The sequence below is a fragment of the Megascapheus bottae genome, chromosome 2, assembly GCF_031878675.1.
Source record: "Megascapheus bottae isolate mThoBot1 chromosome 2, mThoBot2.hap1, whole genome shotgun sequence".
NCBI lineage: Eukaryota > Metazoa > Chordata > Mammalia > Rodentia > Geomyidae > Megascapheus > Megascapheus bottae.
In genome coordinates, this window is record NC_143510.1 from 76,986,427 (window position 1) to 77,004,210 (window position 17,784).

The window sequence follows — 17,784 nt, forward strand, 5'->3', positions numbered from 1 at the left end:
ATTCATCTATGAGGTATTTATACGTGGTATTTATTCTCTGCTTAGTTTTTCCTTTATGTAGCAAGAATTTGGACTTCCTTGTCTTGACTGAGATTTTAACTCTCCTCCAAAGATTATATGTTAAAGGCTTGGTCTCCATCCAGCCTTTGGTCCCCTGGTGTTACTGGAAGATTTTGTTATTTGGTGTTATTGTACCTTTAAGAGGTGGGGCCTAATGGGAAGGAAGTTAAGTCTTGAGAGCTTGCCTTTGCAGGGATCCTGCCACTCTCTGCGGTCTCGCTTGTTTCACTAGTTACCAGTGGAGCAATTTGTTCCACCACAAACTGCCCATCTTCACCACGGGCAGTGGATCAGGTGACCATGGACTGAAGCCACCAAGACAGTAAGCCAGGACAGACCATTCCTCTCTTCAAGTTGTTTGTGTCATTTATGTTTGGGTTTTTTTCATGGTAATGGAAAATGAGTAACATACGCCTTGGCATTGGAGATGGTATGAGATAAGGCCTGCCTTTCCCCACAGAGAGCAGAATGAAAGCACAGGTATTTTGTGGGTTGGAGCAATGTTGATGATATTTAGCAAGGGCCCACTGCCCAGCATGCATCCAAGTCAATATGACAACAAGCCTTTGCAAAAAGTGAAGGTTTTATTGTACAGCCGACCAGAAAGGAAGCCAATAGCTATAGACTCAGATATACCTATCTGGTCAGTTGGTAGTAGAAAAATGTACGAGAGGGGAGAAGGCAGTTATTTGTTGAATGAGAAATAGGAGGAAGAGCTATGGTCTATGCAGGAAAGTTTGAACTTGTGGCATGAATTGGACAGCCTGCCTTCTCAGATGCATTCTTAGAAAGCTGGCCCTAAACCATAAGACTCATTAGTAAGAAGCTTTTCCTACAGGCCCATTGAAGTTCAAGGAGATCACTCTCAGGTGTGTTCAGATTTCAGCCTATTTCACTGATGGTACCCAGCTGTGATGGCTTTGTCCAGTGGGAGGGGGCTGTAGCCCAGGCAGGACGTTATTCTTGACTGCCAGCCTTTAATCCTTGGTCTCTGCATTTCTCTTGGAGTCTGTCAGTTGCTGACTTCTTAAAATACAAACCTTTTATTGCTGAAAAGAGCAAGAGTGGATTTCTGTGGCTTCTAGTTGCAAATATAAATAAAACAAAAAAAACTTGTGATCAGAACTGAACACCTTTAGAGAGACCTTTTTGATCACCTTTCAAGATTAAAATTTTAATTCATATATGTGTGTGCATGTAGATACTTAGTTAATTGCTCCCATAATGTATTACAATTGTCAGAAGGATGATTATTGCAGATGGAAAAATATGGGCTATGTAGAGGTTATTCTCATCTCTTGCCATCTTTGTACTCTAGATATACTAGAGAAAACATTCACATGGGTTTGGTGGGTTTGAAAGCATTTCCAAACTTCACATTGTGAGCAGAGCCTTTCTTCTTAATCATTGCTAGTGTGATCGTCAAGAGCTCACAGGAGCTCCTTTGTTGTGTTTCATTAGTCATAATAATTCCTTTAGCTGTCTAATGAAGATTAGAGCTAAGTACCTTCTGAGAGTAAATGGCCATGGGGAGTGTATGATATCCTCACTTGACTGATTGCCTTTAGGAGAGCTTCTATAGAGGTCTTAAGGCTTATTTCTTAAACTCTGTACAACAAATGTCACATTGCTTTATTTTTCTTTAACTGAAATTTCTCACTTTGAAACTCCAGCATGCTATATCGACACAGACCAGGTGTTTAGTAGTCGTGCCTCAGTGGATGCTGAAGAGACTTATAGAACTGTGGTCCCAAGCACACATTGGCAGTTCTTCCACACTTTTAGTAAATTGAGTTTTTATGCAAAGGTGGCATTCATATGAAAATTCAAGATCCTTCTTTTGTAACCTGATTATTGCACTTTAGGGATTGGGCTGTGCTGAGGATTGAACTCATGGCTCTCTGTGCATGCTGAGCTAGATCCTCCATCTGACTGTTGCTCTAAAAAGTTTTCCAGTGTTGAAATTTTGAAGCCTAAATACTGAGATTCTTCCTTTTCTTGCCTTCCCAGCTCTTTCTCCCCTAAGGACTTGCAAAATTCTTAGGATCTTTTAGTAGAGCCAACCTTTACTGGATGCAATTTCCAATTCTGGCTATAATAGAAAAATAAGCATTATATTTTTCTTTCCTGTATGGGTAATGTTGGACAAAAAACATGAAGAAATGGTTTACATGCCTTATATAATATGTAATGGGAGTGAAGTTTAATCTGTGTGTGTGTGTGTGTGTGTGTGTGTGTGTGTGTGAATGAATAAATGTGAATAATGTGAATAAATTTGAACTCAGGGTCTGAGTGCTGTCCCTGAGCATTTTTGCTCAAGGTTAGCATCCTACCACTTGAGGTATAGTTTCCTTTCTGGCCTTTTGGTGGTTAATTGGAAATACAAGCCTGGGATTTTACTGCTTGGGCTGGCTCTGCACCTTGATCTTCAGAGTAGCTAGGACTTCAGGTGTGAGCCACTGGCACCTGGCATGATGGTTTATCCTAAGTGCCAACTTAATTGGATGGAGAAATGCGTAGAAGATTAGTAAAGCATACCTGGAGTATATTTGGGAGAATTTCCAGAGGATAATAGCTTCAACCTAATGAATGAGTTAATCGTTCAATGGATTCATTATATGATGGGATTATTGGTAGCTGGTGAAAAGTAGGAGATAGGGCCTGCTTGGAAGAATTGACCTTGGAGTTAAATGTTGCCCTGGTCTTTCCCTGTATCCTGACCACTGTGATGTGAGCTATTCAGTTCCACAATGCCCTCCCCACCGTGATGAACTGACATCGCTGATGCCATGAGTCAAAGTCAATAATTCTTCCTTTTGGGTTGTTTATGTCAAGAATTTGGTCACAGGGATACAAATATACCTAATATAGGAGAATATAGTCTTTGGGAAAACTTGTCAGTCATCCCTCAAAAAGAATTCATATGAGAAAACAATTGTCCAGGAAATATTGCAAATAAAGATATAGAAAAGTGAAACCCAAAGAGAATGTAGTGTTTTTCTTGGAAGAGAAATAATAAATCACAGTTTAGGAATGCTAAAATTGCCTGGAATTGTCAGGGTAGAGTACCTGAGGGGAGAGATGCCTCCCACTCTGGACAGTCTCCTGGATCTTTCCAAGTAAGATGTATGTGGTCAAGGAGACATTCCAAGAGGTTTGACTGAATGGTGACCAGATGTGAGGGAATAATGATCCCAGACTTATCTTAGTGCTCGCAAACTAGAGGTGAAGACCTCACCAACACGTTTGTAGCAATTAGTTTATATCACATAATGATCATACATTAGAAGTCGAAATATAAACCAGAATTCAACAACTGATAAAGTTCAAGTAACTGATTATAGGATATTGTAGTTATACTATGATTACTAGTTATTATTGTTAATCTGTTACCTTTCCTTATTTATGCATTAAACTGTTTCATTGGTAGGTTCATGTTAGATGTATTTGGCATATATAAAAATTGATACTGTCTGTGGTTCTCAGAATCAACTGGACATCTTGCAATGTGTCTGCAATGTCATGCAATGTATGAGTTACTGTCATATTACTTGTAAATATTTGTTATGTGTGAATGAATAAATAAACTAATAAGCTTTAGTTTGTGTCAGGAAACCAAAGTCCAACTGTTGTATATCCACTTAGCAAAACCATGACCCTTAGCCCAGAGTTGGCTTTAAGTAGCAGCTCCTATATAAAAATGTAAAGGCATCAAACTTCCCTAGCAATAACAGATTATTATTCTACATGAATAATATTTACTTATTTTTCTCTTGTGAGAGTATTAAGAACATAGATATGACTTTAAAAAAATCTTAAAGTAAAGGAAATAGAGTGGAAGAAATGTTCTCTTTTAAATTTAATTTAATTTTGTACTATTAGGAATTAAACGCAGGGTCTTTAGTAACTGCTCTTCCACTTGAGACATGGCCCTTAGTTCAAGAAAATATTCTTAAAATTTTTTTAATTTGGTAGTATCTCCTTCTTAAATCTGGATGCCAGGCAGTCAGTGGAAAGGACAGGAAGTTGGCGTCTGTCTTCCTGTGTAGGAGCTAGATAATAGGAACAGTCTCTTCATAGCTGCCCTGAGCTTGCAATAGACACCTTTAAATTTCCATTGATAATGGCTATTGCTAAAAGAACCTCGGCTACTTGTAAAGTATTGTGTTTTTTACTTTTATTAATGTAATCTTCATTATAGCTCTTGAAGTAATGCCCTTCATTCTTATTTTACCAGATAGGAGACTGGTACACTATTACATCACTTGCTTAAGAATCAGATTCCGGGCCAGGAGTTTGGCCTAGTGGTTAAAGTGCTTGCCTAGCATGCATGAAGACCCGGGTTCGATTCCGCAGAACCACATACATAGAAAAAAAATGCCAGAAGTGGTGCTGAGGCTCAAGTGGTAGAGCTCTAGCCTTGAGAAAGTCCAAGGACAGTGCTCAGGCCCTGAGCTCAAGCCCAGGACTGGCAAAAAAAAAAAAAAAAAAAAAAAAGAATCAGATTCCAACCTTAGCTAGTGGGATTCCATAATCCACAGAAGACACGGGAGTGTTTCCTTTCTGAAATGTCCAACCATTGCATTTCCAGCGGGTACTGTGAATCCTATCTTTTTGGCTCTGGATTTTGAAAAATTATTACTATCATTAAGAATCTTCCTCTCCTGGATTCATATCTTTCTGGCTTAAGCTAGAGAATGCAGTCACAATCTGGGCATAAGGTCTTAGGATATTTAGTTTGATTCTGTAATGGTGGTCACTGTAAGTTGTGCAATTTTGGTGGTATGAACTTTTTGACATTGACACTGAGTTAGGTAAAGTCCACAGTGTGGTATCACAAACTCAACTGACATCACAAACTCATCTTGAAGGTGTAAGCACCCATTTTTATAGGTTAAACCTCCTTTCCACATTAAAATATTCTATCCCTCAAGTTGAACCCCTCCTATCATCAGTTTTCACACAGTTGTAAAGAGTGAGGTCATTGTCAGTAGAGATGGTTTGAGTAAGGCTAAAACTGTGTCTTGTGTTCCAGTAATCTTCTAAAGTTTTCTCAGTCTCTTTCACACACATCCTCAGGTCATCACACTGGAAAACCCACCAATAGGTCTTGAGTTCCAGATGTCTTGGCTGCAAGAATGCTAGGTCTTCAAAACATTGAGCCACTCCAAAATTATATAAACCTTAGGCAGTCCAGCTCTGTCTATGAAACCACACCACAAGCACAGCTGGACACTATGGAACATCTTAGCTGAAAGGGAATTTGGGTTCCTCAGGAATGACGAAAGCACCTTTCAGAGGAGCTAAGGGAAGAAAAGCACATAGTGGGTTGTGTGCTCCTTTAGGCTTAGACCATTCCATTAGAGGGCTTCCTTTTTTTTTTTTTTAAGTCTCCATAATAATGACTTGTTTTCTTCTTGTGGTTACATAGTAGACACTTCCTACCACAAATTCAAAGGCTGACATTGGGTCATGAGTTCCCTGTGATTATGGCTCTTGGCTCTACTTCTTTGCTGTAGTTTTTTTTTTTTTTTGAAAGCGATGTTCTGGCATCAGTGCCTTTCTTATTTTCCAAAGGAAATCAAATTTGATCACAGCACTCCCTAAATATGCGTTGACCTGTTCTCAGCTGCAATTGCTGCACCATGAAATCTTGCCATCATTATTTACTTAGGCTCTGCAGAATTCTGATAAATTGGACCAGAGCACCTGCCAAGGCTCTGGCTCATGCCTTAGTCATCCTCTGACTGTACCGTTGTAGGACTCCTGGCTACCCTTCCCATTCATCTGCGAAGATTGACTTGCCAAAACTCTGTGGCCTGTTTCAATTTTTTTCCAATTCTCTATGTAAGTTTCCTGTTAACCTATTATTTGGTCAGTTCTATTGCTTCTTTGCTGATGATGGTTACATTTAAGTTGCTGTTTATTGTTAGTTCTTGGGACTTGACATTTGTGTGGTATTGTGGTCTATTTCTCAGAAATTCTCCTGCTATTTCTCCTTCCCTGGGTGATCTTCTCAGCTGATGTCATGTTTGGGCTGGTTGCCTAAGAAATGGGAGAGGTTGGATATGATAGCATTCAACAAGCATCCTTCGGCCATGTTGAACTGTCAGAGACTCAGAGCTGGGAGGATACTGGGAGACTGGATACTTTAACTTCCCTCCCAACACAAGAAGTTTTTCTAAGTGCCCATATTTCCCTCCTCTTCTGGAATCCTCCCGAGTACAGAAAACTCATTAGTTAGCCGGGCCAACTATCGCCTGTTTCCAGTTCTTGTTATTTATTTTTGTCTATTGCTGAACTAAATTCTATAACTTTCTCCCATTAGTTGTTGGTCTGCCCTCTGGAATGATACAGCACAAGTAGACTTAATTTTTTATTAAGACCATAGTAACTGCTTCTACATTTTGAGGACTGGCTAGGTTCTGTACCCATGTCTTCTGCACATTTGATTTGGGGCTCATTAGTTGTAAGGAATCAAAGCTAACTCTGGCTATCTATCTTTTGCTATGTAAAAAATTACTCTGAAACTTCATGACTTAAAAAACATACTTAGACATAGCCAACAGACAAGACAAAATAATGGCATTTGCAGGGAAGTGGATGAATCTAGAGCGAATAATGTTGAATGAAACAAGTCAAAACCAAAGGAACAAAAGGCACATGGTATCCTTAGTATGTGGCTATTAGATCCAAACAGTACAAGAGCGAGGACTCAAAAGTTGTATACCCAATGCTATGGACATGGTATTGGAAATATAAACACAGCTACATAGTCATAAAAACTTATGACTCTATAGATATGTTTATTACATACATTATTATGTATCTGTGACATACAAACCCTCAGCCTAATTTTGATTATGTCCTAAAATCTAAGTGCCAGTGATTGTATATAGAGATTCCCTTCGTGAATACTTGTTTGTTAAACATGTCATTTGAAATATGATGTAAAAATCAATGTTAATAAATTCTAAAAAAACAAAAAAAAAAACCCAAACCCAAAACATACTTAGCTGGTGCAGTTCCTCACACCTGTAATCTTAGCTATTCAGGGGGCTGAGATCTAAGGATCAAGGTTCAAAGCCAGCCTGGTCACTGAAGACTGTGAGACTCTAATCTCCAATTAACCACTAGAAAACTGGAAGTGGTGCTGTGGCTCAAGGGGTGGGGTAGGGTAGTAGCTCTGAGCTGAAGAGCTCAGGGATAGCACCGAAGTCCAGAGTTCAAGCCCCGTGACAAACAGAAACAGAAACATAAACAAAAACAAAAACATATACTTATTATATTACAGTATCTGTAGGTCAGAAATTTCAAGGCAATTTAATGAGTGGGGTCAAGGTTTCTCAAAGAATTTCACTCAGAAAGCCAGAGCTTCAGTCATTCAAAGACTCAACAAAGTAGAAATCACTTCTAAGTACTCTCAAAGTGCTAATGATAGGTCTTGTTCCTTACTAGCCATTGGCTATGGCCATCAGTGTTTTCCCACAATAACCTCACAGTAGTGTGACTTCAGCATGACAGCTGGCCTGCAGTGAGAGATGGGTATGGGGAGAAAGGCCCCACTGGCTTTTCAGATCTAATGACTATACCCATTATGTTTTGTTTTTGTAGTACTGGAAATCCAATTCAGGTTCTCATGCATGCTAAATGAACCCTCTACTGCTAAGCTACAACCACAGACCTACTGATAAGATTTTAATACCTGTGGTTATTTTATTTTAACAGTAAACATGAGGTTTCTGAGTCACAGGAAGCCTGGTTATTTATTACAGAGTATCTTAGTGGCAGTGTCCTGTAGAACTATTCTCTGTGGTTCCCTTACAATGGCATCCTCTTGTGCATGTCAAAAAGAAGGGATGTGGCCTGGCACAGTGGCTCATGCCTGTAATCCTAGTTACTCAGGAGGCTGAGATTTAAGGATCATAGTTCAAAGCTAGCCTTGGCTTCAAGTGAAGTCCATGAGGCTCTTATCTCCAATTAACCACCAGAAAACCAGAAGTGGTACTGTGGCTCAAGGGGTAGGGTGGCAGCCTTGAACCGAAGAGCTCAGGGACAACGCCCAGGCCCAGAGTTCAAGTCCCATGGCCAACAACAAAAGAGGAAGAATCTGGACCACAGCAGAGGAATTCTGAAACATGTCTTCTACCTTCCATCCAGAGAAAGAAGAGAAGACCTTGAATATATGCTGGTCTCTTTCTGGGAGAAGAAAAGCAGAAGGGCTCTACCCAGGAATGGAAGCTTTGGCTATGGCAAAGATAAGAAAAATTTTGAGTAATATTTGAGTGGAAGTAGAATATTCTATGAAAAATAGGCAATTGGCTTTAGTCTGTCTCTTTTAGGCTCTGGGGTCACAGGAGAAATTTTCTATATAGATGTCAGTTTCCAGTACCCACAACACACTGGCCATGCAAAAACTTGAGAACAGCCCCACTGTTTTCCAGGTCACCATCATTACTTCTTCATTCTATTTTCTAGAATCCGGTCATCAAGTCCAAGCCACATTCAAGGGGAGTGGATCTGAGCTCTACTCTTGAAGACCTAGGAAGCCAAATTATTTTTAAAGAGGAAGGAAGAGAGGGAGGGAAAGAGGGAGGGAGGGAGGGAGAGAGAGAGAGAGAGAGAGAGAGAGAGAGAGAGAGAGAGAGAGAGAGAGAGAGAGAGAAAGGAAATACATTTTTAAGCCACAACATTCCTCCAAAATAACATGAATTTTCCACATATATACTCCATTCCTCAGGGCCCTCAAAGTGGCATCTACTGTAAATTAACTTAACTTACAGGATTGTCCACTAAAAATCAGGACCAGATATCATTTGGTTGTAACTCCTTTAAGCGTAGCCCAAAGATCTGTTATCTAAAGTACAAGTTATCTTCTCTATACATCCGACACATAGTGAAACAGACATGAGAACACAGAAATCATTTCTGTTCAAAATGGAGGAAAACAGGAAGCACAATGGAGTCACCGGTCCTTGGCAATTTTGAATTCCAGTTGGGAAATGTTATAGGTTGATTAAGACTCATGGTGAGAGGATAATTCTCCCTAAGCCTTTGCTTTGTTCTTTGGAGCAGTTTAGCTGGGTAGTTTTGGCTCATGTTCCCTCATGAAGTCATAGTGAAAATGGTGACTTACAGAAAATGGCTCTGGGACTAGAAGCCAAGCCATCTAGATGGAACTCGGAAACCAGGTGAGGGGAACAGTCTGATACTCACCATGAGGGATAGATAGGGAAACTCTTCCTTTCAAAATCATAGGGAAAACATGAGAAAGGGTAGCAATGTTTGTGAAGTAATGCACCTTCTATCTGGCAAATATAATGTAACCCTTCTATTAATTACAATAAAAATATATTTTTTAAAAAGCAAAATCATAGGGAAGTTATGGGCTTAGAATTATGACTAGAGGGCCGGGAGTTTGGCCTAGTGGTTAAAGTGCTTGCCTAGCATGCACGAATACCCGGGTTCGATTCCTCGGTACCACATACATAGAAAAAAGCCGGAAGTGGTGCTGAGGCTCAAGTGGTAGAGCTCTAGCCTTGAGAAAGTCCAAGGACAGTGCTCAGGCCCTGAGCCCAAGCCCAGGACTGGCAAGAAAAAAAAAAAAAGAATTATGACTGGAATTAGGAGCCAGGCCAGGTTTTCACTGACATTGAGACAAGGTGTAAGTCTGTGAGTGGCAAAAAGTTACCACAGAACACCACATTCAAACTCATCATTGAGTGGCTTCTCTCCAGCCACATTCTGTTTGATTGAAGCCTCTTTGATTGACAATGTGGTCCTCAATGCTCCAGGCATTGTCTGTTCAGTTCAGAGAACAGTAGGGCCATTAAATATATCCAGAAACTGCCTGAGGAGCTTGTTTGTGGGATGAATCAAACAAAAGGAAATTGTCATGACAAGAACTTGGGTGAGAATTGGGTAATGTCTCTGGGATTCATGGAAACATGTCTGGTTTAGTTAAGTTCATCATTTACTAGATCTTTTTATAGTTGTAAGGGACTACATTAGTTCTCAGGATGCAGACATGCATACCACATATATACATGTGGTATTACTAATTAATGGACCTCATCTTTTATTACCAGTTCCTTCATTCAGCCCCTCCACCTGTCTGGCCACATCAGCTACTTGTATACAAGGAATTCATCCACTCATCACCTTCTGTTCTTAGCCAACATGACTTTCCAGTAATCTGTGGACCACAGTATCTTGTGAAACACCTTTCCCTTATATTTTTATATATTTCTAATTCTAGTCTCCCCACAGCATCCACAGTGTACTTTTTAAAACTTAAATTAGGCTGGTTGCTGGTGGCACATGCCTGTAATTCTTGCTATTCAGGAGGCTGAGAATTGAGGATTGCAGTTCAAAGCCAGCCAGGACAGGAAAATCCCCATGAGACTCTTATCTCCAATTAACCACTCAAAAACCAGAAATGGTACTGTCACTCAACTGGTACTACACTAGCTTTGAGCACAAAGAGGTTCAGGAATAGTGCCCAGGCTTTGAGTTCTAGCCCTGAAAACCAAGACTTAAATTACATATTTGACCACAGTACAGATAAAAGATTAACCTCTTTACTTAAACATCTTTAGTCACTATTTAATTCCCTTTGAATAAAATTCAAGCTCAGGGGCTGGGAGTTTGGCCCAGTGGTGGTAGAGTGCTTGCCTAACATGCACAGCGACCCTGGTTTGATTCCTGGGTGCCACATACGTAGAAAAAAGCCAGAAGTGGTGCTGTGGCCCAAGTGATAGAGCTCTGCCTTTAGAAAAGATGAGGGCCATGTTCAAGCCCTGAGCTCAAGCCTGGGACTGGCAAAAAAATAAAGAAATAAATAAAAAATAAATCGAGCTCAGCCAGCACCAGTGGCTCACACCTGTAACCCTAGCTACTCAGGAGGCTGAGCTCTGAAGATCAGGGTTCAAAGCCAGCCCAGGCAGGAAGACTCTCATCTTCAATTAGCCACCATAAATCGAGAAGTAGATCTGTGGCTCAAAGTAGTAGAGTGCTAACCTTAAGTGATAAAGAAACCACATCGAGCCCCACAACCAGGAAAAAAAAAAAAATCAAGCTCCTTGTAAGGCTCTCGAAAAATCTTGCAAGATTTGTGCTTCATCTCTACTATCTCTGCCTTTACTCATGGTGCCACAACCATACCAGCTCCAAGAGACAGTATCTGAAGATCTTTCATACCTCAGGATCTTTGAATGTGCCTCCCTGATTCTGATCACCATCCTAACGTACATCCTTGTCTTATTGATGCATGGTTCTGTCCATTCTACCCAACTAAAAAGTAGTAGACAAGGGTATCTATCAGTGTGGATAGGCTAGATCAAACTGTATTAAGGCACAGTTTTTTACATTTGATAACATGGAATTTTTCCACCTCACTCTAGGTTGACTAGAGCCTTCTTGGAAATTCTCTGGGGTGGTCTTTACCTGAAACACAAAGTCATTATGAAAGATGCTCCAAGAGAAATCACTATAACTCCAAAGAAGTTGGCCTATGATTAATTGTATTTTAAAATACATTACACCTGCTTTGTTGCTTTTTAGAAGGGTTAAGTGCAATGTGGTAACTGAGGGGAAAATGTCAACTCTTCCATGTACATACTTGCTGGGTTATTTTTTTCCTCCAGTGTTTGATAAAAGTTAATGAGACACATCTTTTCTGTGAGCACAAGTCCCTTCTCTTGGTGTGAAAATACACACTGGTGTTCACTGCCCCTTCCATGTTACGTGGAAGTGATGACAGGCAAAAAGAAAGTGGTCATTCGTTGTCATGGAAATAAGGTAACACAATCCTGCTTGGTTTGAACTAAGACTTGAGATGTCCTAGATGTGAGGGACATTTACATAATTGGGAAGCCAAAATCCCTAGAGAAATACTTGCAAATAGTTGTGTAGGTTTTGTCTACCCATTTTCTTCCTGCTACATCACATGGTACAGTAGAACCTTGGTATCCCCAGATCTATGGTTCCACTGACATCTCGATTGAGAAAAACCAAGTATTATGAGGAAAGGTAGAATTCCGTGTAGTGTCATATGACTCAAATTAACTATGTATACAGTAGGTCTGAGCATTACCATCATAAACTTACTGTTATACACCTAATACTGTTCACTAAAATCTACTTCATAGTCTTTCTACTGAATATTGAAGATACCAGATTCATTTTTCCACTTATGCCACCCAACTTCCACTAAAGACACACTACTTTTCAACAAATCTATCATTTCAACTTAACATATTCACTTTTTCTATGCCTTTTGAGCACCATTTGCTTTATGGGAGGGGATTTATTTTTCACACAATTAAAGCAGGGTAACTCGCAACAGATCACAGTGATTTAAACCCAGCTGACAACACAATACTGACCAAAATTTTCTGTGCATCTTGTGAGTGGTGTAATGGGGGGGGCATGGGAGAGGAGTTTAAGTGCTTATGAATTTTCTTTTCAGTTTGAATTATTTATCTATTTACTGTGCTTACTCAAGGCTGCATGTAACAAGTTCTTACATAAGGTGGGCTCAGCCTCAGAATACAGACTAATCTATCAGAAGCAGATGAGGCCCTCACAGCTCCTTGCCATTCAGCACAGCACAGCCAAGTGTGGGATTGGGCAATTTCAACATCCAGTCTGCATTTCTTGGATGCGTACAACTTCAGACATTTCCGGCAGTTCCCTGGACTCCTCATCAATTAGGTTGATTTCCCAGTTTTTCATGATGCCACATTTTCTACGGTGACCCCAAATGGAAGATTTGTTTCTTTTGGCCACATCTGGATTATTGACCCTTGACTTCCACTAAACCCCCAACTTTTAATTTAGGGGCAGGACTTGATTCAGTTTGACCAATCATAGTAATTCATCCTCCTGTGGAATGGTTAATTGATTTTTGGGGAATGGTCTGCGCCAAATCAAACCAACCAGACTTATTTCCTCCAAATCTTTCAAACTAGAAGGAAGAAAATATTTGGTTTCATTTTGGAGGTAACACTGTGGGCTTTGAAGCCTGGTATCTGAATGTGGCCATTGGCTTTCCTCTTCAAAGACATTCTTTTAATAAAGTATGGAGTAGCAGACAGAAGATGAAGAGAAAAGTTAATGGCAGGGTTGACTCCCTAATTCTGCTGTCCCTGTGGTTGAGCTGAATTTTGTACCTTTCCAAAGGTATAAAAGTTTGCTTCGAAAAAAAACACAACATTGTTTGACTAAGATATTTATAGATGATTTACAGTTATTTCTCTCCCTAGAAATGAAGTGTTTTAGTTAATACAGCCCTCCTCACCCTTTTTGGTTGTGATTCAAAGCATTCTCTTTCAAATCCTTAGCTTCATAGGAAATACTGAGAGTTTGGATGACCCAAAAGAATAACATCACAAAGCCCTTAAGATATCACAAAGCCTTTACTGCTCTGTTGCATGAGACCAGAGGCTATTGTAGGGAATTTGTTGCTGGAATGTTCTGTTTTGATCAAGTTGCTAAAGGCTCTCCTTCTTGGGTTTAACACAGCATTCCTTTGGGTTACTGAATTTGTTTTGTTTTGTTTCCCAAGGCACCTATATCACATGTAGTCCTTGGCTTTGGCAGAGCTCTCTTATCTTCATCTCCTGTGATTCTGTCTCTTCCATGATCACAGTTTATCTCTTGGGAGCTGCTGGGGATGTGTGGGCCTAAATAAAAGGAGGAAACAGCCTCATTTCAAAAGGATGAGGTGTTTGGTTAGAGCTACTAAATTAGTCCAGTGACAAAACCAGCATGAAAATTAGTTTTTCTTACTTTCAGGACTTTATCCCTACTCTACCCACATTTGGCCAAAAATTAATGAGGTACCAATGGCTCTTTGGGTTTGAGGATGAGGACACAGAGACACGGGGAAGTACCCCTCCTGCTCGGATCAGAAGAGGATGTAATAGTGGCCAAGCTTATGTGCTGCCTTCTCACAAAACACAGTGAGAGAATTTGTTGCACAGTCTTACCACTGTCGAAATGTATTAGGGAAATGTGAGATAAATGTGGGCTAATGTCCCAGAGAACATCCTAACCTCAGGAAAACCTGAAGGGGTGTTTTTACATCTATCTTTGCCCCCAGAGTGTTTGATATTGTACCTGAAAGGGTTCTCTCATTCAAGAGACCGGATATCTCCTGGCCAGGAGGGTCCTTGGAGGCCCAGAAATTGCCTGTAGAATTATTTGGCTGTGTAGTTGGATGTGGTTAACTATATTCCCCTTAATACCAGGTGAGGAATCAGAGAGGGCTGGGGTTTCAGATGGGTCTTCTTTATTCTTTTTTTTTTTTCTTCCAATCCTGGGGCTTGAACTCAGGGCTTGAGCACTGTCCTTGGGCTTTTCCATCAAGGCTAGCACTCTACCACTTGAGCCACAGCACCAATTCTGGCGTTTTCTGTGTAGGTGGTACCAAGGAATCAGGTGCGGGGTCTCATGCATACTAAGCAAGTACTCTGCCACTAGGCTACACTCCTCATGCCTTCTCTATTCTTTTAAGCCAACACCCAGGAGAAGGAACCTGGGAGACTTCATAGTGGACAAAAGAAACTTGACAGTATGTCCTCTCAAATAGACCTTGGAATAAGCTCTGAGACTCCTCTTCTCAGCTCAGTCTTCTGAAAGGCTAGCAAGCTCTGTTGAAAGTGTTGGACTACTGCTGATGCTATTCACTCAAAATATGGAAACAGGAAAAACAGGCCTGACTTTTTGAGTCCTGCATTCCAATAACAATACTACTGGATTAAATAGGAAGGCATTAAATAGGAAAGATAGGATGAATCTAAAAGCTTGCACTGGCTGGGGTCAAGAGGGGTGAATATAATGGCAAGTGGGGAGGGGGGTCCAAAGCTATTTACCATGAAAACAACAAGCCTGACACCTAGACAAATACTGATACCGTTTGTTCAGCTCTGACTCAGCCAATGGATTTGGACTATGTAATACCATTCCTAAGTAGTGAATGAATGTATAGAATGCCAGCCATTGTGTCTGAGTATTCATGTCATGTTTGTAAGACAAGATAACAATGGTCTGTGGTATGAATGATGCACTAGATAGTTTACTCTGCTACTTTTTGGGGGGTAAGTCTTGGGGCTTGAACTCTGGGCCTGGGTGCTCTCCCTGAGCTCTTCAGCTCAAGGCTACCGCCCTACCTCCTGAGCCACAGCACCACTTCTGGTTTACTAGTGGTTAATTGGAGATAAGAATCTCACAGTCTTGTTTTCCCCCCTTCCCTATCCAATTTCAAATAACCAAATACACATATATCCAATATATCAGATAACAAAGTGAAATACTGTAACAATATGAGATAACCAAGGGACAGCAAAAGAGATGAGATAACATAGTACATTAAAGACCACAATCACTCATAAGATGAGGGATGGGGGTGGGAGGGAGGGAAATGGGGACCAAGACATGAGAAAAGGTATCAATGTATGTGAAGTAATGCACCTTCTATCTTATGAATATAATGTAACCCTTCCATTAATTACAATTAAAAAAACAAGAGTCTCACAGTCTTTAGTGCCCAGGACTAAGTGCTTTGGACTAAGATCCTCAGATCTCAGATTTCAGCCTCCTGAGTAGCTAGGATTACAGGTGAGCCACCACCCTAGCTTGTTACTCTGTTGCTTTTTTTTTTTTTTTGTCAGATTGTGAGGGCTCAAACTCTGGGCCCAGGCACTGTTCTTGAGCTCTGTATGCTCTGCTACTTTTAAGATTAGCTTTTCCAGGTTGTTCTTGATCAGACATCACACCCAGCCATGTCCTGGTCAGTACCTAGTTCCTGATAGAAACTTTGTCAATCCTAAAATATCTCAATCCTTCAAATGTGCTTTTGCTTCCAAAGATACTTTCTCATTCAAGTGCATCACATGAGTTTTAAAAGCTTATAGCTTTTTATTGTTATCTTTCTGATTTTTTTTTTAAAGAAAACCATCCGCCTCAAGAGCCTGATTCAAGAGCCTGCCTGAGAGATGAACTGCAAGGTATGCTGGGAAAATCAGGCTGGGGTCTTCCCAAACGAATGGGCAGCCTGCTGATAGTTGGAAATCTGTAAGGTAATAAATGACACCTTCCTGGTTGTTTGGGAGACATACAGCCTCCATCGGGAGAAGGAACCTCTTAGATTGGGAAAGCACATTTTGAACTTTAACACAATTCTCTTTGAGGAGAAGATAGCTATAGCTAATACCAACATTTTTTTCATGGGATTAATATGGTGGCCATTAAAAAGGCACCTTTAGAGACTGCTACCCAAAGGAAGGGAGTGCTCTCTAACATCCATTACCAGATTCAAACACAAGTCTTTCCATGGCTGTTCCCAGCCATGAGATAGCCTAGGGACAAGAAGGAAGCAGCCCATCCCAGGAGACACAGGAATTCTCTGATGGCTGACGTTGGCCTGAGAATTACCACCAGCCTTGCCAGGTCTCTTCTCCATTCCACAGCTACCTGGAATGTTTCCACTGAACTGTTCTTCCCATTCCTTTCTCATTGTCAGACTTATTTTATTTCATTTTTCGGTCCTGGAACTTGAACTCTGGGCATGGGCACTGTCCCTGAGCTCTTCAGTTCAAGGCTAGTGCTCTACCACTTGAGCCACAGTGCCACTTCTGGTTTTCTGGTGGTTAATGGGTGATAAGAGTCTCACTGACTTTTGTGCCCAGCCTGGCTTTGAATTGCCCTCCTCAGATCTCAGTCTCCTGAATAGTTAGGATTGCAAGTGTGAGCCACCAGCTCCCAGCTTCATTGTCAGCTTTTTATTGGGCTTCTTCTATTGTTAGTCTTGTCCTGGCATTTGCCTTCCAAATGTCCCAGATGAGATCCATAAATAACATTCATTCTTAGGGTCCCAGCAGCAGAAAATACACACTCATATTGGGATAATTTGATTAGCAATATAAAGGAGTTCTTTCCAAAAGTAGGGAAAAATCTAGAGAAAGAAAAGGGAGAGTGTGTCGTGGCTCATGAGGAGTGAGTAAGTGATGAATGTTCAGCGCTTTCCTGTCTCAGGCCTGAAGGAGTGAAGGGAATCCTGCGACATGGAGGGTTCACTTTGTCAGAGCTGGGATCTTTGCCGAGGAACATAGGGTCCCCAACCATTGCAGCTGAAGGATCCAAGTGTCTTGCATTCCTTGTCTCACCTTCTTATGATCTCCTGTTGGGAACTGCATGGAGCATCAACCTGCCAGTCACTCTTGTGTCAGCCTTGTGAGTTCCACACAGGGAGAAGGTGGCGGGTGGTCTAGAAAAGTGAGTGGGACATCTCAGCCAAAAGACATCCCAGAACTTTTGTTAGATGGCAGCAAACCCCACCTCTTGGTTTCTCTGTTGCAGCAGTGCCAAATTCCTGTCAGATGAAAGACATAGACTCCACAGAAGTTAGTGTTCGGTGGAAGAGAGAGCTATTGAAGACTGTGGTAGGAAATCCTGAGTGCTACCAGGACCCAGTTTAGCCTTGGGTTCAGACAAACTAGGGTTATGGAAAGTGGCCACCAGTTTCTGGGTCTCAGAACAGGTATTTCCTCAGGACTAAATTATGGAGGTAATTTCCAGGAGGGTTAGTTAGATAGAGGAAATATTTTTCAACCGAGGGTCTAAAAAGTGGATTCAGAATTAAACGACCACACTGTTGGTTAAGCCTAGAAGATAAAGGTGACAATGCCAACAGAGAAGGGCAGAGCTCCTTGCTTCTCTGAC

General features: G+C 40.9%; 1 long non-coding RNA gene across 1 annotated transcript in view; it reads left to right on the forward strand.

Annotated features, from left to right (window-relative positions):
* The first annotated feature begins 265 nt into the window (after positions 1–265).
* LOC150067353 (uncharacterized) overlaps positions 266–17,784 on the forward strand; it is a 42,903-nt gene continuing 25,384 nt past the window's right edge. Inside the window, exons 1-2 of the long non-coding RNA XR_016534605.1 lie at positions 266–382; positions 16,014–16,070. This is a non-coding gene — a long non-coding RNA (uncharacterized LOC150067353). The remainder of the gene's footprint in view (positions 383–16,013; positions 16,071–17,784) is intronic.